This window comes from Alnus glutinosa, chromosome 3 (assembly GCF_958979055.1).
Source record: "Alnus glutinosa chromosome 3, dhAlnGlut1.1, whole genome shotgun sequence".
NCBI lineage: Eukaryota > Viridiplantae > Streptophyta > Magnoliopsida > Fagales > Betulaceae > Alnus > Alnus glutinosa.
Window position 1 is genome coordinate 33681997 of NC_084888.1, and position 8469 is coordinate 33690465.

Sequence of the window (8469 nt, forward strand, 5' to 3'; positions counted from 1 at the left end):
AGAGATACTTGAGACTATGGTGATCAGTTCGCACCACAAATTTCTGCCCCAAAATTGGGCGGCGGTCTTGCATCAAGATAGCTCCAAGACCGAATCCAGAAGCGTCACATTCGATGACGAATGTCTTATCAAAATCCGGCAAGGCTAGGACCGGAGCCTGAGTCATGGCAGTTTTAAGCTGCAACAGAGCTTGCTCTGCTTCTGCATTCCACTTGAAAGCATCCTTTTTTAGTAGTTGAGTGAGGGGTCGAGCAATGACACCATAGTTTTGGATAAACTTGCGATAATATCCGGCGAGGCCTAGAAACCCCCGGAGTACCTTGAGCGTAGAGGGTCGTGGCCACTCAAGCATGGATCTAATCTTCTCTGGGTCAACAACCACCCCTTCACGGTCTATTACATGGCCTAAATAATTCACCCTTATTTGGCCAAAGCTGCATTTGCTCTTCCTCACATAGAGCTTGTTAGCCCACAAAATATTAAAAACAATGGCTAAATGATCCATATGTTCCCCCCATGATCTGCTGTAAATCAATATATCATCAAAGAAAACAAGGACGAACTTACGCATAACATCCCGGAAAATCTCATTCATCAATGATTGAAATGTGGAGGGTGCGTTAGTGAGTCCAAACGGCATCACCAAAAATTCAAAATGCCCGTGATGGGTGCGGAATGCCGTCTTCTCCACGTCCCTTTCATGCATCCGGATTTGGTGATACCCGGAGCGCAAGTCCAGCTTAGAGAAGTATTGGGCCCCGTTCAATTCGTCTAACAATTCATCTATGACCGGAATGGGAAATTTCTCTTTGATAGTAATTCTGTTAAGAGCGCGATAATCCACACACAAACACCAAGATTCATCGTGCTTCTTTACTAACAGGACAGGTGAAGAATAGGGGCTGGTGCTTGCTCGTATAACACCACTCTGTAGCAAACCCAAAACAAGTTTTTCAATCTCATTTTTTTGATAATGGGGATCCCTGTATGGGCGTACATTCACTGGTCCCGAGCCCTCAACCAAGGGAATCTGATGATCATGCCTTCTGGTGGGAGGTAGCTTACAAGGCTCTTCAAATATCTCTTGGAAGGATTCTAGTAACTGCAACAATTCTGGTTCTTTCACTTCTGGACTGTACTGCTCCTCTCCCAATTGTATGGAGAACACCTGTACAAATACCCCTTCCTGCTGTTTCCTCAGTTGTTTTACCATTTTCGGTGCTTCCAACAACTTGTCTCGCGGGGACGCCAATCCCACCAAAGTTATCTTCTGACCTTGCCATTGAAAGCTCATGTATAGTTGGGAGAAATCCCAAAGAATAGGGCCGAGGGTTCTCAACCACTGAGCCCCGAGCATTGCATCATAGCCACTTAAGTCGAGAAGAAAAAATTCAACAATGAACATGGTATTTTGAAGCCAAACCTGAACCTCCGAACATTTCCCCTTGCTACTCAACCTTTCTCCATTGGCTACCAACACCTCGAATTCCGTGTGTCGGTCCGGTTCTAACCCCAAACGGGCAGCTAGTTCCAGACTTAAGAAGTTATGTGTGCTACCCGTGTCTGCCAGCACAACTATCCGGGTCTTCTTGAGGGTCCCTCTTATCCTCATCGTTTGCGGGGACTGGATGCCAGAGATTGCGTGGAGGGAAATTTCTGGCACGTCAGCGTCGTCCTCAGGCCACTGCTCCTTGGCTGAATCTTCCTCCATCGAGCCTTCACCGTCTTCATAAATACCTTTAATTAGGAACAACTTCTTGCATCGATGGCCCGGCGAAAACTTGTCATCACAGTTGAAACAGAGCCCTCGTGATCTTCGGTCGTTTAGTTCTGCTGGGCTCAATTTCTTGATTGCTGGGGAACGGTTCCTGGCCAAATGGGCAGAAGGTAATGGGGGAAAATTAGTTGGCCCCATGGACCGTTTTACCTTAGAAAAATTTGTAGGGCGTCGTTGGGCTTGCATCCTTGCCTCGAACAGCCGAGCGAGCCCCACAGCTGCTGTCAACGTCTCAGGTCGAGCGGCTTGTACCTCGGGTCTGATGGTTTCCTTCAACCCACTAACGAATCCTCCAATCTGCTGTGCCACAGTTAGACGACCCGCCCTGCTCAACAATCGTTCATACTCCCATTGATATTCACGAACAGTTCCTGTTTGGCGGAGCTTCATGAGATCTCTAAAGAAATCATCAAATTGAGTAGGCCCGTATCAAACATGCAGTCCTCCTTTCAAAGTTTCACATTCCACCGTGGCCTCGCTTTCCTTGAAAAGCTGGTACCACAGTTGTGCTTCTCCCTCCAAGTGGAAGGCTGCTAACGACACCTTCTCCTCCTCTGCTGTGTTTTGATATTCGAAAAACTGTTCTGCTCGACATATCCAACTAGTTGGATCTTTCGTGCCACTGTACCTGGGAAAATTGAGCTTCGCAAGCTTGGGTGCAAACGGACCAGATTCTGTCCGTGTGGGCCCGCTCCTGGATTTGTTCCTGGAGGAATTCTCCTCACCCGCCGAGTTACCGTTATGAGAATTTTGGTTGGACATTGCTGCCAGCATCTCTTCCATCCGTTTCAGAATCCGCTCTTCCATGGTGCCCAACGCATTCAACTCCTTTTCTATACGATCTAACCGCTGCTTCGCCATGTCTGTGTTTGGCTCTGAAACCAAGTTGTTGTGTGCTTGTGTTTGAGAACGTGTTTGTGGTTTGGACATAGACAAAGCTTCAGAATAAAGCTTCCTTGGCCTATCTATGGTGCTGGATAATGGGCATTCGAGGTGCCCTGCGTCCCAAATTCAACTACCAAAGTTGAGGAATAAGCTATCGATAATTTTATTCATCACCCCATTAGGTTTAAATAGAACGATTACATAAGTGGAATAAACTACTGCTTCAAACTCTTATGGAAACAAATTTCTTATTTTTCTCTCCTAGCAGGATTCTTGCTTTAAGAGCATGCATCCCACGATTACAGGGGATCCTTTTGCCTAATTCAGCCACTGCCTTCTCCACGCAAAATCTTTTCTTCCTTAGCCATATTGTGCAGCTCTTGACTTTCCTTGCTAAGCAGACTTTCCTTCCCATGGCTTCCACTTTCCTTTTTTCCAGCCTTGGTGTGCGGCACACGTAACAATTGATATGTGAATTATCATATCAATTTAAAAAAAAAAAATGAAATAATACTCTTAACCACACTTAATTCTAAATAGCTGTCAGGAATTCAAATTGATTATATTTTGATTCTTCTTCCGAAAACCGACAAATAGTTCTCAGTCATAATCATTGTGGAACATATCATACATATATAATATAATTAGAAAAAAAAAATATCATAAATATAATATACTTCAAATATTTAATATGTTTTTTTTTTTTTTTTTGGAGATCTCAATTTTAACTATAATTTCATTTATGATATCATTATAATTACTGATTAGGTCTTGAATTATTTTTCCTTTTTTGGCTGAAATATCTTTATTACTTATTTATCTACCCATGTCTCGTTTATATGAATCATGTTACTTTGTATTTTCAAGAAGCGACATGAATACTTTGCAAAATCTTTTAACTTTTACAGGCATGGAGGTATGAAATGTTTAATTTATGTGTTTATAACAATAACTCACCTCATGAGTTATGTTGATCGTGTAACGTTTATTTACTAAATTACGGACTTACTCAATTTGATCGGTAAAACAAATAACCTAACATTAGAGTTTGACAAGAGGATCAGGAGGTAAATACTACTACCTAAGTCATTATGGTTTTTATTTGGTTTTATGCTTGAGATAATCTATAGTATGACTCTATGGACAATAAATGGCACCTAATTAATGCCTTTTGGTTATGTAATGAACTTTTTTTTTTGAACAAAATAGCATATGTCATCATATATTAATAAATAAAGTCTCAGGGCAGGACAAAAACAAGAGGTACAAGACCCCAGTACCCTAAGCCAAATAAATCTGACTTGAAACAGCAACCTGAACAATACAAATCGTTACAGGAACAACAATGAACCACTCTTTACGATTATGATTACGAGAATGTTTAATGCTTTTTATCTTAGATGCTCTAGTTGATGCATATTTGATGCTGTTAATGACAATATATATATCCCTCTTGTGTGAACATGCCAAAAAAAAATGACAATATATATATAGCCAAAATTTCTTCATAGAATTATTTTATGGTCGTGGACTTAGACCTTTCTACTTGTAAAATGTTGTTTTTCATAGGACCCAATATTAGAGAGTCATTATGGTTTTTATTATGCTTTATGCTTGCGAGGATCTGTACTGACACTATGGAGATTGGAGAGTAGTTTGCACCTAATGCCTTTATGTTTTATTATTTTTGTTTTTTTATAGGTAAATGAAGATAAATTATAATTAAAAATAACAAACTAGTTAGAGTTGGACAACCCAATAACAAGTACCAGAGAAAGTAGACAACATGAGAGGCAATACGTCAAATAAATGAACTAAGACGAGAGAGAAGCATTCAAAAGGTTCTCAATCAAGTTGGGTGTTTCAAGATGAAACTCTTCAAAACTCATTGGAATCTCGCCCAAAAAGTTTTTTCCAAAAGAGGTCCAATTGTTGGAGATTTGGGATTTGAGAAAGGGTCTTGGGATGCGACCCACAAAGAGGCTAAGTTATGTGACAGGTTGAGGTTCTGGTAGGTCTGTTAAATGAGGCAAGCTGCTTGTGAGATTGGCTTGGCTGGGCCCGTAAAATATTGATCATTCAATCTTGGTTCGATAAATAAACGAGTCATTAATGAACATAAAATTTGCTTGAATATTAAACAATATATACTAGCTTGTATAAGTTTGGCTCAGCTCATATAAGCATGTATAAATTCGTATAACTTAATATTTATTAATTCTTTTTTAATATTATTTTAATTTTGTAATGAGAATTGATAACAACTTAAGTAAAAAGGGGTTTGTTCTTAATATGATAGATGTAAACTTAATCACTGTTAGTTTGAATTTAGTTTTATAGGTATGTGAGTACATGAATATGTTTGTATATCTATGGATATAGGAGTGTGTACGTGCATAATGAATTGATATACATACTATAAAACACACATATGAATTCCATATTTTATTTTTTAAGGTTCAAGTTAATTTATTTAATTAACTTAAATGATCAAATTTTAATAATGATTAGTATGATTTTTTTTTTTTTTTTTTTTAAAAATGACAATTACTTTATATAATAAATGAATAAATTAACTAAACATCTCGTAAACAAGCTAAAATTCATTTGAAAAATAAATAACTCAAGCTTTAACAAAATATTGAATACGGTGATAAGATCGAGTTCGACTCGTATTCGGAATAAAATTAAATGAGTAAAACTTAAACCTTCAATATTCGACTCGATTATAGCCATAGGTGCTGGAGATCTTGACACAGATATATTGAGGGAGAGGGTGGAGTTGATGAGGTTGTTGAAGAGAGAGAGGTTGGGGAGAGAAAGGAGGCGACAGAGGAACGCCGAAAATAACCCCCCAAGTTGCAAGTTGGATGGGTTGATGGAGCTAACGCGACGAGTGACAAGGTCACAGGTAATGTTGCGCTGGCAGCATAGTGTGTTGTTGTGGTCATTCCAAGAGGCAAGAGAGTCAGTTGAGTCGGAGAGACTACACTTGACGTTGCATAAAAAATGTCCTCTTAGTTCAGAGACTGACTATGGGAGGATAGACATAGAGAAAGGAGTGAGAAATATAGAATGCATGAGAGGAGAGAGAATCATTATTTATTGATTAAAATAAGAATAATGATTCAATGCCATCCAAATAAACAACTTTTCACTACCTTGCCACATAGGCAAGGTGGTCCCCTCACTACTTTTTGAATTTTTTTTATTTTTTAAAAATAAATTAAGGTGAGGGACCACATTGCCATATAGACAAGATAGTGAAAAGTTGTATATTTAAGTGGTAGTGAATCATTACCCGAATATGGAGAACCATGATCCTATAAAGGAAGCGGTGGTTGAATTAAAGTAATTAAAGATAATAAATGGTGATGTCAATGCACTGACTCGAGCTTAGTTGATATTAGTGTAATCCTCTCTGCTATGACAATCAGGACCCTTGAGTAATTAAAGATAATAAATATTTATATCAATGCGATGACTCTAGCTTTGTTGATATTAGTGCAATCCTTCCTCTGTGACAACCAAGACCCTCCGCTACTAGCCTACTAGAGTAGGCGTGCCTTACAACAACCAATCTTTTGGTTTGCTACAAAAATAAAATTTTTTGGGAGCCATTTTCTTAGTTAGTGGGCCAATAGATTATTAGATTGGATAATTTATTTAACCCCATTTTCATTTTTTTTTTTGTTTATTTACTGTTTTTAGGGTTAAATGCATAATTAATACACGTGGTTTCGCTCTTTGTAAAAAGGGCATGCGGGTTTTAAAAATTGACAAAATTGATATATGTACCTTTTAAGTTGATCAATTTGATACCTTTGTTCATCTACTATTAATGAAATTTTTACCACGTGTACAAAAAACCATATAAGAACAATAAAATGTTGTCATGTGTACAAAATTTCACATCTGTTTGACACATAATAAAAAAAAAAAAAATAACAAAAAAGGAAAGAAAACTAAAAAAAAATCAGGAGTGTAGCAAATGTAACATTCATGAATGGAGCGTTATAGTGGAGAGGGTCAAATAATTTGAAGGAGTTAAATATCATTTCAAAATTTTAAATGACGTGACAAATCACCATGTAACAACATATTTACTATTAGATATGTGAAATATAATACAGGCTATGAAATGACTCATATTGTAATTCGCATATTCTTTATTATTTGATTGATTTATTGGGAACGGCTAACTCGGAGTGATTTTACTTTTGAAGAGTTATTCAAAAGGTTTTCACTTTGCATATTCTTTATTATTTGATTGAAGGGTTTTTATTTGTGTTTCTGTTGTAATTTTTTTTGTTATTGTTTTTGGGTTATGGTCTCATTGGATCTTGTTGTTTTATTCTGTGTGAGAGACCTTTTATTATGGAGTTTTTGTTATGTTCTTAGCAGTGCTCACCCCCATTCGACCACTGTAGGAGGTTGTTGTTTTCATTACCTTAGCAGTGCTCGCCTCTCAATCCCCTCAAAGGGGTTGTTGTTCTGGTCAAGGTGGAAGGCTCTTTCGAGGGTCATGCCCTTGCCCTCCATTGTTTTGGTGTTTTATCCACTTGATGCAGTCTAATCATTGGCTTTGTCCAAGGTAAAGAGGACTTGTAATTTTTTGATTCATTTGGAGTAAAAAATACACTTATTTCCTGACTGGTGTTTCGAGTTTTTTGCGCTATTTTTTGATTTGGGTTTATTGTGGAGAGCCCACCATTCTTGATCTTTCGTTGTAACCCTGCTCTTTTGATGAATAAATGTTGTATTTACTTAAAATAAAAAAGAAAAAAAGAAAAGAAAAAAAAAGAAGACCCTTTGCTACTACAAGGTATGCCTTCCAACAACCAATTTTTTGGTTTGCTTAAAAATCACATTTTTATGGGTGGCCTTTTTCTTGGTTATTGGGCCAATAGATTACTGTACTGTATCACTTATTTGACTAATTTTCATATATTTTTGTATTTATTGTTTTTAGGGTTATATCTATAATTGATACATGATATCTTCGTCCATCTACTATTAATGATTTTTTTTTACCAAATGTACAAAAAACCATAAAAGAACAATAAAATGTTGTCACGTGTACAAAATTTCACCTCTCTTTGACACATAATAAAAAAATCAAGAAAAAAAAAAGACTAATAAAAAATGAATGTGACAATATAATATTTAGGAACATGACGTTATAGCAAAGAAAGGTTATCTGTCACCTAAGGGTGGTTGGACCACCCCATCACTTGGGGGTAGGGGTTCAGAACCCCTACAAGTTAGGGTGGCCCGTTCCACCCCCGAAAACTTTTTATGGGGTGGCAAGACCCCCTGTTCCTAGGTGAGGTGGTAGTCTAACCGCTTCCAGATGGTAGAAACGGGACTCTTTGCCATCTTCTTTTTTTATTTTTTATTTTTCCTAAAATATTTTTAATTAGGTGTCAAGCTGTGGTGAGATTTTGTTCGAATGGTAAGGGACGAGACTTAGAATTTGAAGTGGTGACAAAGCTTCAAAAAAAGAGATATTTTTTTTGGGGGGAAATAACTAATTTTGGGATGCATATCTTTGGAAGATGTAAACATTTCATTAAACACCCAAAGGGTAACATAGTTACAGTCATAAACAAACTCAGACCAATAAGGGACTCATAACAATACAAATGTCCCCTTACAGTTACCCTAAAACTCAGATTATACCGATAGTTGCTACAAATAAATCTAATCAATAAAAATGTGCCTCTGCGTTGACATTTGAACCTCTACTTGCACTATGGAGTCAGTCATAAATCATCAAAGACTAGGCTAAATCTAACACAGAGCAA